General features: G+C 33.2%; 1 protein-coding gene and 1 long non-coding RNA gene across 2 annotated transcripts in view; one reads left to right on the top strand and one right to left on the bottom strand.

Annotated features, from left to right (window-relative positions):
- LOC123683204 (major royal jelly protein 1) overlaps window positions 1-13,475 on the top strand; it is a 125,847-nt gene that overhangs the window by 99,726 nt on the left and 12,646 nt on the right. The gene's annotated exons all lie outside the window — the stretch shown is intronic.
- On the bottom strand, window positions 6,936-11,240 carry LOC123683207. Its single transcript, XR_006747957.1, has 3 exons — window positions 11,037-11,240; window positions 7,469-7,906; window positions 6,936-7,392 (listed from the first exon to the last, which is right to left on the bottom strand). It is a non-coding gene; the product is annotated as an uncharacterized LOC123683207 (long non-coding RNA).

Below are 13,475 nucleotides of genomic sequence, written 5' to 3'. Positions count from 1 at the left end.
TTGAAAAAAACGTTTTAGAATTTTTCGAGTATCCTGATTAGAAACCAAGATATAGCGAAATATTTGAAATTGTTATTTTTCCGAAAGGCCCTGTAACTCGAAACGAATAAAGATATCCTTGATTTGCCTTCGGATATCTTATTAATTCGAAAAAAGAGAATCGTAGTCTTCGAAGATTTTTTCTCTAAGTCTTATAGTTCTCGAGAAGCTTTCAGTCAGCTTCGAACGCATTCTCGAAACATCAACATGGTTCCAGGAAAGGAAGATCAGTCATATCGGCAATATGGGAAGTTATTAAGAAGACTACTACTGCTTGGGATAGTCATGAAATAGTTGAATTGATCTGCCTCGACTTAACAAAGGCTTTTGACACCGTCGATCATGACATTTTACTCGAGAAGCTAGAATATTATGGTGTTAGAGGGATATCACTCGATCTGATATCATCGTATTTGGCTAACAGAAGGCAACAGGTTGCGTGGATGGATCGAAGGTCGGCTGACGGAGACATTGCTAAGGGAGTGCCGCAGGGTTCTGTCCTGGATCCGATATTATTTCTCATTTTCATCAATGATATCCTAGATAGTATGGAATGTTATGGGATCACCTTGTATGCTGATGATACCTCTGTGTTGGTTAAGGGTTCAAACCCGGAAGAGATTCGTGAGAGGGTGAATTTTGTGCTGGAGAGGATAAAAGAATGGTTTCAGGCAAATAAGTTAAAATTGAACGATTCAAAAACTCAACAAGTTTCGCTTTCACATGCAACTCAACAATTATCCTCTATCAAGTTACTCGGACTACATCTAGAGAGTAAGTTGGGTTGGAAAACCCATATAGATGTCTTAACCCGAAAGTTGTCAGCGGCGGTTTTTTCGATTCGTAGGATAAAAATGTGCACTTCAGACGAGATAGCTAGGTTAGCGTATTTCGCTAATTTCCATTCTTTGGCCTCATATGGGATAATTTTTTGGGGGGGAACATCGGAAGCATCTAGAGTTTTTTGGCTATAAAAGAGGGCAATTAGAACACTTTGCAGCCTTCAAGCCAGAGACAGCTGTAGGAGTTCGTTTGTATCAGGGAGGATACTTACAATATCAAGCATGTATATCCTAGCCTGTTTAAAATATGTTCACCAAAATATTGAACAGTTTCCAAGAAATATGAACAGACATGCTTTCAACACAAGAAATAAATCTGCTCTAGAGATACCTTATCATCGACTTACCTCATCCCAAAAGTTCATTGACCATTGGGGCCCTGTTTTTTATAATAAAGTTCCGAATGCTATCAAGAGGTTGGATGGAAAGAGATTCAGTCTGGAGATGAAAAATATGCTGTTGAAGACTGCTTTCTATTGTGTGCGGGAATTTTTGGACAGTGATATTTTTACATGATTTCTATTGAATTAAGTCTATAATGTAATTATTGTATTTGTAATGTGTACTTGTTATATACCTTATATGTTGTTATATTCATATGACGTCTTCCTATATTTTTATATAGAGAATAATAAATTATGATATGGTATGATATGATTCAATTAATTTTTCGTCCTTCAACGCAAATCAGAATAAAAGCGACGATAAGAAATGAAAGTGAGGAAAATGCAACTGAAAACACTCGACTGACTGACTGTGTCTTGTTCACACCCGCGAGGACAGTCATATCACAGCCGTCTTTATAGACGTCTCTAAAGACGGCTGTGGTAAGATTCAGTCTTGATCACTTGATCGCCCGCGGAGCAATCGGACCGGCCGTGACTGTAACCGTACAGTGGGTGTAACTGTGAATAACGTCATTGGAAAATCACGGAATCACTGACTGGACTGTCTCTGACTGTGATCTGATCGTATTTTGACTGTTGGTATAAATCTACCTTAAAACTACAAATTTTATATTATACCATAGTATAAGGAAAGGATAGTATGCCAGTGTAGTGCTTTTTTCGATTTTGTTGATGTTGAGCGCCATCTAGTTATACTCACGTTTTACTCAAATTTTACTGTCAAAAATTGGTCCGTAAAGTGGAGCCCTCTGAAAAAAATCGGTGTTATTTTGAAGAACTAAATATTTGAAATAGAATGGTCAGAAGATTTCTATATTTTGATATTTTTTCAGCTCTGTAATAAGCATTTACGCCAGTGGCATGTATTTGTGATAAAAAAGTACAGTGCTACAAGTTATCTTGAAATCACTAATCACGTCCAGTCGTCATGACTCTAGGTTTTTTCAGGATTTATGAATGGAATAAACTCCATTTTCCGGAATATCGATATTGCAATTGAATGTATTTGAAGAATATTCGATTAATATTATTTCGTTATAGATTGAGTGAGAATAGGTAAAGTTTCTATCAACATTAAGTTCCTAATGTCGTAAGTTCCAATGAAATTTCTCAAAAGCTATATTTTGCTTTTGACAGTTGGTTTCCATCATTTTTTCCCAACCTTTTACGATTCTTCGAGTTATGTATTTTATTATTCACCTGTAATAATTTTTTTTGACCAAAATATCAGCCCATGTTTTTATGAATATTTGAAGAGAAGCACATCTAGAACAAACCAAATTATATTGAAATATCTCCATCATGTTGAAAATAAATAAAATCATGTTTTATTTTTATATTTACCTTATATTTAAAATTGAAATGAATATTTTCGAATGTAGAATCTTATATTATTGTTATTAGAACTCTTTATTGCTGAATTCATATGTTTGAATCTTATATTCAATTTTATATTTTTTTCATTGATAATATCCCAATTCTATTCATATTTCTTCGGATGAAAACCCCTTTCTACTATATGAATAATTTTAATTCAATTGTATCTATCAATTTGTTTTAATTATTCCTGAATAGAGAGTTAAGTGATCATTCATACTTTTATCGTAATGCAAAACGCAATTATTTGAATAAATATTCAATGAATATTCGAATATTCAAATGTAGTGGTAACTTAATAATAACATAAAAATTGTTGTCAATGTCATGCGACCCCTTTTCAAACACGCCACTGAATGAATTATCGTATTATTTCTGCGCCATCTATAGCTCATGATTCAGCGCTATCTATTATCGAGTTACTTCTCCAAATACAAATCCAACTACAGTAGCGACCCCTGGTGACTATTTCCTTGCCGTCAAACGGCGGTTGGCTTACTATCCTTTCCTTATACTATGATTATACATAGTTTATCTACTCGTAGAATAACCCAAATCACTAAAAAAGAATTAACAAAGTGAAAAAAAATACAGCGTGACGTGAATTCGGAACATTTTGATCGCTCGTCATTCATTGCGCCGTTGGAGAACATGTATATAGTGTATTATAGGATTATAGATTCAGTGTTTTCACGTCTTTGAGCCAACATGTTGAAGTTCGATATACAGGGTTAGGACCAATTCGGACTAAGCCAACGTTTCGTCTATATATTTCGACTTAATCAAAACCTATAGAGAAATCAAACAAAATAGGAATAAGTTGAAATTACACATATAATATATATAAATAAAAGGTAACAAAGTAGTTTGAAATATTAGATTAATCAAAGTACAGAGAATATTAGAAATATGCAGTAGCACTTTGTTAAATGTGAAAAAAATAAGACAGATTGGCATAAATACTGAAAAAAAAGTAGTTGTTCAAACTTTACACTTAATTTAATTAATAAACAAAATAAGTAAATACAACTAAAATTTATAAAGCAGTGTTATTGATAACTATTAGGGTTTGTTAATAAAGTTATTTCTCTGTACTTGTAGCTTAATATTTTTGTTACAGTCTTAGATAAATTATAGTATTCAACTTGCGGTAATGGTCATAACTAAATTGATGAATTACAGCACTCGCCTCCGGTTCGTGCTTCTAACTTCATCTGCGTGAGTTATGACGTACAGGGTGGGCAAAATTCCATGTTTTAGCACTACAACTTTTAAACCAGAGTAGATAGACAAAATCTAATACCCCATCCTCGGTCTCTTTTTCTGAGAAACTAACAAGGGTAGTATTCATTTTTGGCCACTTTCTTTTGTTTTCGAGTTATAAGCGAAAATTGGAAAAATGGCGATATCGAAAAACATTTATATCTCCGCTAATACTGATGATGGAGCTCTGAAATCAAAACATTATAAAGGCACTTTTTCACGTAGAATCCAGTGGCGTGCTCGTATTTTCAAAAGGGTTTTCAATTACGAAACTATGACCCAAAGTTATGTTTTTTCAAATGGGAACACTAGATTTCTGTGACATTTTTTGAAAGCTTAATTTTTCATGATTTCAAAAATATACAACATAGTATGGTTTGTATCAATACAAATAATTGAAAATGTTCAAAAACCTTGTTTTTTCTTCCTAGGAGTCCCAATATTTCTATGGTTTCAACTGTTGATGAGCACAGAAAATTGAGCTTTCTATAACAAGAGCAGTGTCCTTCCGTCAATCTGATTATTTCCATGCTATTCACTAATTTCTACAAATTAGAATCTAGATATATTTTATAAATTTTTATCTAAAAATTGATTTGGAAATAACGAAAAGATCCACAAGATCGAATGTTTCAATCGAAAAGTTGTTATGAGTTGGATGTATCAGAAGATTATTTTCATAGGTATCCAGAAAGAATACGCACAAGTACCAATCCATTTTAAATAGCATATTAAACAACGCATATATGATTTTGAACTCAACAATTTAATTACGAAGAGAATAAACAAGAAATAATATTCAACCTACATAGTAATGACAACAATTGCACAATGCACAGTCGACACATCTTCTCGATATTTCGCACCGAATTCAATAGATGAATATTTGAAACTATGTTCAAGCAACCTAGGAAGTTTTCTCCGAATTCATTCATATTTTCGAAACTATTTTTTTAAAATATATATAGATTCAAATTTTGTAGAAATTAGTAAAAAGCAAAGACATGATCAGATTGACGTAAGGACACTGCTCTTGTTATAGAAAGCTCAATTTTTCTGTGCTCATCAACAGTTGAAACTATAGAAATATTGAGACTTTTAGTTAAATAAAAGGTTTTGACCAATTTCTGTTATTTATTTTGATACAAACCAAACGATGTCATATATTTTTGAAATAAGGAAAAATTGAGCTTTCAAAAAATGTCACAGAAATCTAGTGTTCCCATTTGAAAAAACATAACTTTGGGTCATAGCTTCGTAATTAAAAACCCTTTTGGAAACACGAGCACCCCACTGGATTTTACGTGAAGAAGTGCCTTTATAATGTTTTGATTTCAGGGCTCCATCATCAGTATTAGCGGAGATATAAATGTTTTTCGATATCGCCATTTTTTCAATTTTCGCTTATAACTCGAAAACAAAAGAAGGTGGCCAAAAATGAATACTACCCTTGTTAGTTTCTCAGAAAAAGAGACCGAGGATGGGGTATTAGATTTTGTCTATCACCTCCGGTTTAAAAGTTGTAGTGCTAAAACATCGAAATTTGCCCAGCCTGTACATTACCGCTCGTTGAATAATATACTAGTATATGTTTATTTGAATTTCAAGAAACTAATCATAATTTTGTGCTGAAAATTTGCATGTAGGGGTTTTAGACAATGTTCTTTCTCCCTAAAATATTTTTAGACCCCTACTACTTCCGGTTATACCGGGAACAGAGTAGATACTAATTCCTTATTTCAAATGGCACACCCAGTATATTATTGCATCATTAGACAGGTTTTTTTAAGGACAAAAACTCAACGGTTCATGAGTTAATGGGATTCTTATGAAAAAAATGGTGGCGACGGGGACTCACATTTTTTTGAATATTCCTACAGAAAAAGTTTTTTCCGAAAACACCCTCTTTTTTTGATTTCTGCGAATACGTAGTATTATAAGATTGTTTGTAGTTTAGATTAAAGATGTACAGGGTATTTATGAGAAGATCATGAACTTGGACAACTCAAATTCCACCAAATTTAAGATTTCCAAATTAGAACCTGTATTTTATTATTTTAGTCGATTCTTTGTGAAAAATTAGTGGAGGTTACTCAAGAAAACCCTAAACCTAAAATGAATACTTCAACAGTTATCGAAGAAGAACTTCAGATGAGGAAAAACCGCAATTTCTAAGTGTGTGGAGAAGTCTGTGACTTCCGGAACAAACAGAAAGAAACTAAAATTCGATATTTCGATAAATAAATTTGACATTTCTTGAATGATATCTAATTTTTCGTGTGAATTGTTGAAAAATCTATAAACCAATAAAATTTTTAATTACGAATAATATTGATTACAATTCATGAAATGTCAAATTTAGTTAACGAAACAATGAATTCTAGTTTCTATCTGTATTTTCTGGAATCACACAGCTAGAGATTGCGGTTTTTCCTCATTTAAACTGATTTGTTTGTAGAATCGATTTAAATAATAAAAAATACAAGTTCTATAGGTTTGAAAATCGAATTTTGATGAATTTGAGTTGCCCTAGTTCATGATCTCCTCATAAACACCCTGTACATTTTTGATCCAAACTGAAAACAGTCATATAATACTACGTATTTGCAGATTTCAAAAAAAGGAAGGTTTTTTTCGGGAAAAACTTTTTCTGCTGAAATATTAGAAAAATGTTAAGTCTCCATCGCCACCATTATTGATAAGGATCCCATTAACTCATGAACCGTTGAGTTTTTACCCAAGGTATCACATATTGCTGAAATTTGCATCAAAAAAACTATCTTATGATGCAATAATATACTGGGTACGCCATTTGAAGTTTTCAGTACAAAATTATAATATGTTTTTTATACACTCGTAATAGGCCATCGCGGTGAATCACCCTGTATTACAATAGCCCGATTCTCATTCACCCTGCCATATAACACTCCCGAAGTATTTATTGGTTTTTCATAAAAAAGGCATTTCACCAAATTCTGGCAGGCTGTTGTCCTTTTTTTTACGACTGCTCCGAAATTTGAAGATTTAAGGTAATCCTGCAGATATTTCCTCCACAATATATTATCATACTGTCCTTTAATAGTCTTCTTTTTTTTTTCTTCTACGTTCGAATCCCCGAAATTCGTTCCTGTAGCTCCTGAAGGAAATTTATCTTCTTTACCTCCATTTCATTTTCTGCCAGTTCCGGTTGAGAAGTATTTTGTCCTTAATTTTAATCAGGACCAAAACATCTTTTTCTGGACTTCGACCAAATAATCTTTTTTTTCCTCTGGTCATTATTACTTCCTCTTCAAACAAAATTTTTCATTTTGTGATTGCTGCCACTTCCTTTCCATGCATTAAGATGACAGGTAGGACCATCAGCATGGAAAAGTGCAGCACTAGAGGCCCGGCAGTTTTATGAAATGGATAGGCTAAAGTTGATCCGCTTTCCTCCCATACATTTTGCTACAAGAGCCATATACCTAAAAGGTGAATGAGTGTATTATATGATAAGGAAAATGATAGAAGATTACTTCAATTATTTATAAATTTACAAACCTTTAGGCTAGGTTTCTGGTTCCTTTGTATGCCAACCTATCAGCCTTATTTTGCATAGATTCTAAAATTTTCAAAATCTCTTGAAAAAAGAACGGATTTTGTACAACCTTCTTTCCCATCGTTTTTCCTTTTGCAATATCGTGTATATTTGAAGTACAATTCACCTGTAGTTCTCGTGGTAGCCCAATATATGATAAGGTGCGATCCCAAATCCTCGTGTAACATAACCTCATCATTCTTATTGTTTTTCACCTATCATTTCCATAGATTCAACCAATCTTTCCATATAAGTTATGTTTCTATTTTATTCTTAACATTTTACGATTGCGAATTTGTGGAGCTTATCGTTCACACATCTTGTCATATGATTGGCACACTCCTTTTTTAATTCTTGCCGACCGTATGGGAATTTTTCGACAACTTTTGGATCTCCACCACCTGAATCGAGATAAATATAATGAAATAACATCAGAGATACTTCCATTATAGTGCAAATGAATGGAATAAATTCATTTTCTACCAAACATAATTTGGGAAAAATGCTGAAACCTGTCAATTTATATTTCTGATTATTCAATTTCTGTCATTCATGCGAGAGATATGACGTCATTGGTATGGTCCTGATGACGTCATCGGCTGTTTTTTTGATGAAAAGGTATGTCATGTGACACCTCAATTTGAAAGTACCCTAATTACCTACTGAATGGTACAAATCATTATAATAAGTTCCATTTATACAGGGTGGATGGAAATAAGGTTATTTGTTGTAGTAAAGGTTTTTTTTTAGAGCTATAGAACTTTGAATTGCAATAAAACAACGATGGATTATTCGATTGACATGAACTTTATTTAACCACAAGATAATCTTGTGGCATTATATTTTAAATATGATTTCTGGCATATGACCGCCACGGCTGGCTCGGATGTAGTCCAATCTAGACGTCCAATTTTCGATGACTTTTTCCAACATTTGTGGCCGTATATCGGCAATAACACGGTGAATGTTGTCTTCCAAATGGTCAAGGGTTTGTGGCTTATTCGCATAGACCAATGACTTTACATAGCCCCACACAAAGTAGTCTAGCGGTGTTAAATCACAAGTTCTTAGAGACCAATTCACAGGTCCAAAACGTGAAATTAGGTCACCAAACGTGTCTTTCAATAAATCGATTGTGGCATGAGCTGTGTGACATATTGCGCCGTCTTGTTGGAACCACAGCTCTTGGACATCATGGTTGTTCAATTCAGGAATGAAAAAGTTAGTAATCATGGCTCTATACCGATCACCATTGACTGTAACGTTCTGGCCATCATCGTTTTTGAAGAAGTACGGACCAATGATTCCACCAGCCCATAAAGCGCACCAAACAGTCAGTTTTTCTGGATGTAACGGTGTTTCGACATACACCTGAGAATTAACTCCACTCCAAATGCGGCAGTTTTTTTTGTTGACGTAGCCATTCAACCAGAAGTGCGCTTCATCGCTAAACAAAATAAAATGGACGTAGTGTGCGATACGTATTCCGCACAGAACCATTATTTTCGAAATGAAATTGCACTATTTGCAGGCGTTTTTCAGGCGTGAGTCTATTCATGATGAATTGCCAAACCAAACTGAGAATAAATCACTTGACAGCTTTCAAATCGGTCGCCTTCTTGAACAGTAATGCCTGCTTAAAGTTATATACCTCGAGAAGAAACACCCTATACATAGTTTTTCATTGCAGTAGATACTTTCATTTATTAATATTATTAAAATTGAAATGAATACCTGAACGTAGGATTTTCAACTACAATGAAATAAAAATTTAAAAATTGTTCACATGTACAACATCAACACAAATTTTTTGTTCATTTTTATTTGCAGCATGCAGCGGTCCGAATAACAAACAGTTAAGATTCAAATCGTGAGCATATTAATTTCATTTGAAAATGAGATTGACAGAACAAGAACGAATCGAAGTTTTAATAATGATTGGCTATGGGGATGAAACGAGAATCCATAAAAAAGTTTGCAATTTATTCAACGCAAAGTATCCAAACCGAGAACAACTCATTTCCCAATCATATGTTAGTAAAATTGGGAAGAAATTTAGAGAAATGAGTAGTGTCAAAGAACGTCCTGATCTTGGCAGAAAGTCAATTTCTGAGTACAAGAAAGTGGATGTTATACTTTCGTTTGAAGAATATCCTCCACTAGTTCGAGAAATGTCGCACTGGATAATGCTTTATGTACTTTTTTCTGATGAAGCCATTTTTCTCTTGAACGGTCACTAAAATTGTCAAAATTATCAATACTGGTCAAGAGATAATCCGCATTGGATGGAGGAGTGCCAAACTAAGTATCCAGAAAAGATAAATGTTTGGGCTGGAATTATAAAAAACCAAATAACAGAACCCTACTTTTTTTAAGGAACCCTGAATGGACACATAAACTTACAATTTCTTCAGGAACTCCTGTAACTAAAGCTAAATAGACTGTTTCCAGGTAGAGATGATTTATGGTTTCAACAAAATGGGACATCCTCACTTTTTGCTGTTGACGTACGAGCCTATTTAGATAATGTTTTCCCAAATAGGTGGATATGGATGAAGAGACCAATTGAATGGCCCCCAAGGTCCCCAGACTTGATTCTGCTGGACTTCTTTCTATGGGGGGTATCTGAAAAGCAAAGTGTACCAAAATCGACCGAATAATTCAGATCAGCTGAAGGAGCGCATCCGATATGAGATGTCACAAATAACTCTTAACGTCTTGATTAATGTTGAAGAAGAGGTAATGTCCCGTCTTTCAAATTGCATTATTGCTGAAGGGCATCAGTTCGAGCATTTGCGGTAATTTTAAAATCCATGAGTACTGTAATGAAAGAAAATAAGAGACTACAGAAATTGAGGATTTGTATCCGCCCTGTATGAATGAACCTTACATGATTTGTACCATTGAGGTGTTACGTGACATACTTTTTCATTTGAAAAACAGTCGATGACGTCATCAAAACCAAACCAATAATGTCATCTCTCTCGCATGAATGTCAAAAATTGACTAATCAGAAATATAAATTGTAAATCTGTATACAATTGTACATCTGTAAATTGTACAATGTTATACCTCATGAATTGAAACAACTTAATGATCACAGATTCAGGAAAAAATCAGAGAATACCTGCTCAGTTTTCCCTAACTCACCTTCTATCTCCGAGAGTACGAGAGGGTAAAAAAGGAAATTATTTTTTTTCAATTCTTTATGCTCTATTATTGTTTTTTTTTATCAATGTTATTGGATGGATTGCACACAATGTATGTATGTATTTAATTTTTTTTCTTTCATGTATCAACAAGGGTTAAGTGGTAGAACACCTATGGGTGAACTTCCCCTTGAGATTTCTATAAAGAAATAAAGGCCTTTTCATTTTTTTCAATTAAATTTAAATTAAAATCAAATTGGATATATTTAAGCATTTTTCACAAAATTTGTTTTTTTGGGAGAAAATGGATTTATTCCATACATTTGCACCATACTGTATACACACTGTAGTAATTAATGATTATGTATTTGTATTTTTTTACCTATCAAATATTCATATAAAAGTCCATGCTGTTCAATACTCTTGTAAAAACCATCAGTTTATATCTTTCTCCATGCTTGTTGAAGGACTTCTGAAATTGAGTGCACTATGATGTGACTTTGGGGCTGAATTATGTTTTTTATAATAAAATCATGACGAACAAGTTTTATTTCTCACCTCTACAAATAATTTTTTTTTGTCTCAGAACCAACTGACTCCCTGAAAAGTTATCGATTAGAACGAATAAATGTCACCAATATTATCTAATGGCAATGAAGTCAGATATTATTTTTATTCTACAGTTACTTACAACTTCCCGTAACTTCTTTTACTCCATCCTCCATCAACAATAACAGTTATGAAGGGCGTTCCATCGGTATTCACATTCACTTTTTCCAAGGCCAATTTTTTTTTCCTTTTTCCCTGCTTCTGCATATTCTGAAATAGTTTTTCTTCCAAAATCTAAAACATTCATAACATATTAAATACTTCTAAAAAAAAAATAAACATATTTTATTATGAATGTTCGTTCTTATGGAAGTCAATGAAATGAATTATTTGAAAATCAAAAATATTCCTATTTGTGTTACTTATACAATTTAGAAGGCCTACCTTTTTTATTCGAGCAATTGTCAGACTATTCATTTTTTTTCTATCATGAACGGAATGTCCATAATGGCGAATAATTCCTCACATTGATATTTTCCAATTCCTATTGACATATTGCCCCATACAACAGCTAATGTGACTCAAACAACATAAATATGATTTCGATTAGAGATTAAGATTTAAGGATAATACAACCGCCTTTGCTGAACATCATTTTATAGAAGATCATACGTTTGACTCCAATAACGCGAAGATAATGAATTATGAAAGTAATGGGAAGAAAAGGAACATCAGCGAAATTATTTTCATAAAATTAAACAAGACTGTTAATTACAAAACTGATACACCAGATCTAAGCCTGGTATATGCTAATTTATTAGACAGGTATCGTGAATTCCAAAAACCAGAAATATGTTAACATATGACATCGGTATGAAAATCAAAACATTATTCTTTTATAAAAGATTATTAAACGATATTTTCTCTGTTTCAGTCTAGTTTTGTCAAATATTGTCGAAATTCGATGAAAAATTCAGATTATAACATAGTGACTTTCGTATTATTTTTTAGCAGTTGGTGTGACTGTTACAAAAATTGACAGATTACGGAATTCGAATTTGAATCGTACGTTTCGAATTCTGATGAAATTTACATTTAGTTCGTGAATTAAGTTACAGCTCTTTTTTTTGTACTGTGATGAACTCATTAGGTACGATACTGAAATAGAGAGAAGAATATTTCCGTAAACATTGGAATTTTTTAATTTCATTCGTTCGTTATTTATTTTCATTTATAATACCGGATATAATTTTAGATGCGGAAACAAAATGAACTCTTATGTAAAAATTTTCAAAGTTTGATTTTTTGACAGTTGATTACATTTCAAAAAAACTTATTATATAGGGTGGACCGCGGACGATGGTACCCTTCTTGTTTACGGAAAACAGAAAAAAAAGGAGGGATTTTATTGAAAATTTGGTTTCTTGGGTAGGAACCGACTGCTCTAACGATCCAAAATATTTTCAGCGATTCGGTGTTGTCCATTTCATCAAAAAATAGGGACAACTTCGATATTCCAAATAGAACAGCAAAGCAAAAAGAGTAGTAATATATATTATTACTTCTTTCGATTTGCTTTAGCCTCTTGATTATTTATGTGGGTATCAACTTTCATGTCCTTATATCTAGAAGCTTTGGAGTAATTGACTTATATTCGACAATATGTCTGCTAATAAGAAGGTTTGTGCGAGCGATGCTCTTCAATAGAATCGTTTAAGTGGTTTCAAATGTAACATTTGCCCCAGTGTATATCATCCAAGATGTGGTTAGAAGTTGAAAATATGCTGTGGAGAAAATTTGATGACTACATTCTCGAGCCAAAATAACACCTCGAGTGTAACAAGTGAATTAGGCTCTGAAAATCTGCAGTTCTCAGGTGATCCTACCTACCAGGATCTTCTTCTGAAACTCGTAGAAGAATTAGGCACCAAAAACTCGATTCTGATTGAAAATTCGTCATTATTAAAAGATGAAATCACGTATTTATAAAATGAGTTATCTGAATTGAAAAAAAAAGTACACATACGAGAGGATACAATAACAACAGATAAAAATAATAAGACGAAACATATGCAGAGTAGGATACTCCCGCGTATGGGAATGGGAATGTCAGTGAACACAAAAATGTGGTTGCAAATGATCTCAAAAAGGAAATTTTTAGTAAACCTATCGCGTGCAATCGATTGTTTATCCATACCATTTAAAATGGATAAGTTATATAACTTAGGTTTCAGAGGAATCTTCTTGGAGTGGTTGCATAGCTTCCTGATGG

This window comes from Harmonia axyridis, chromosome 6 (genome assembly GCF_914767665.1).
Source record: "Harmonia axyridis chromosome 6, icHarAxyr1.1, whole genome shotgun sequence".
In the NCBI taxonomy this organism is placed as follows: Eukaryota; Metazoa; Arthropoda; class Insecta; order Coleoptera; family Coccinellidae; genus Harmonia; species Harmonia axyridis.
This window is presented reverse-complemented; position numbering and strand designations above follow the sequence as displayed.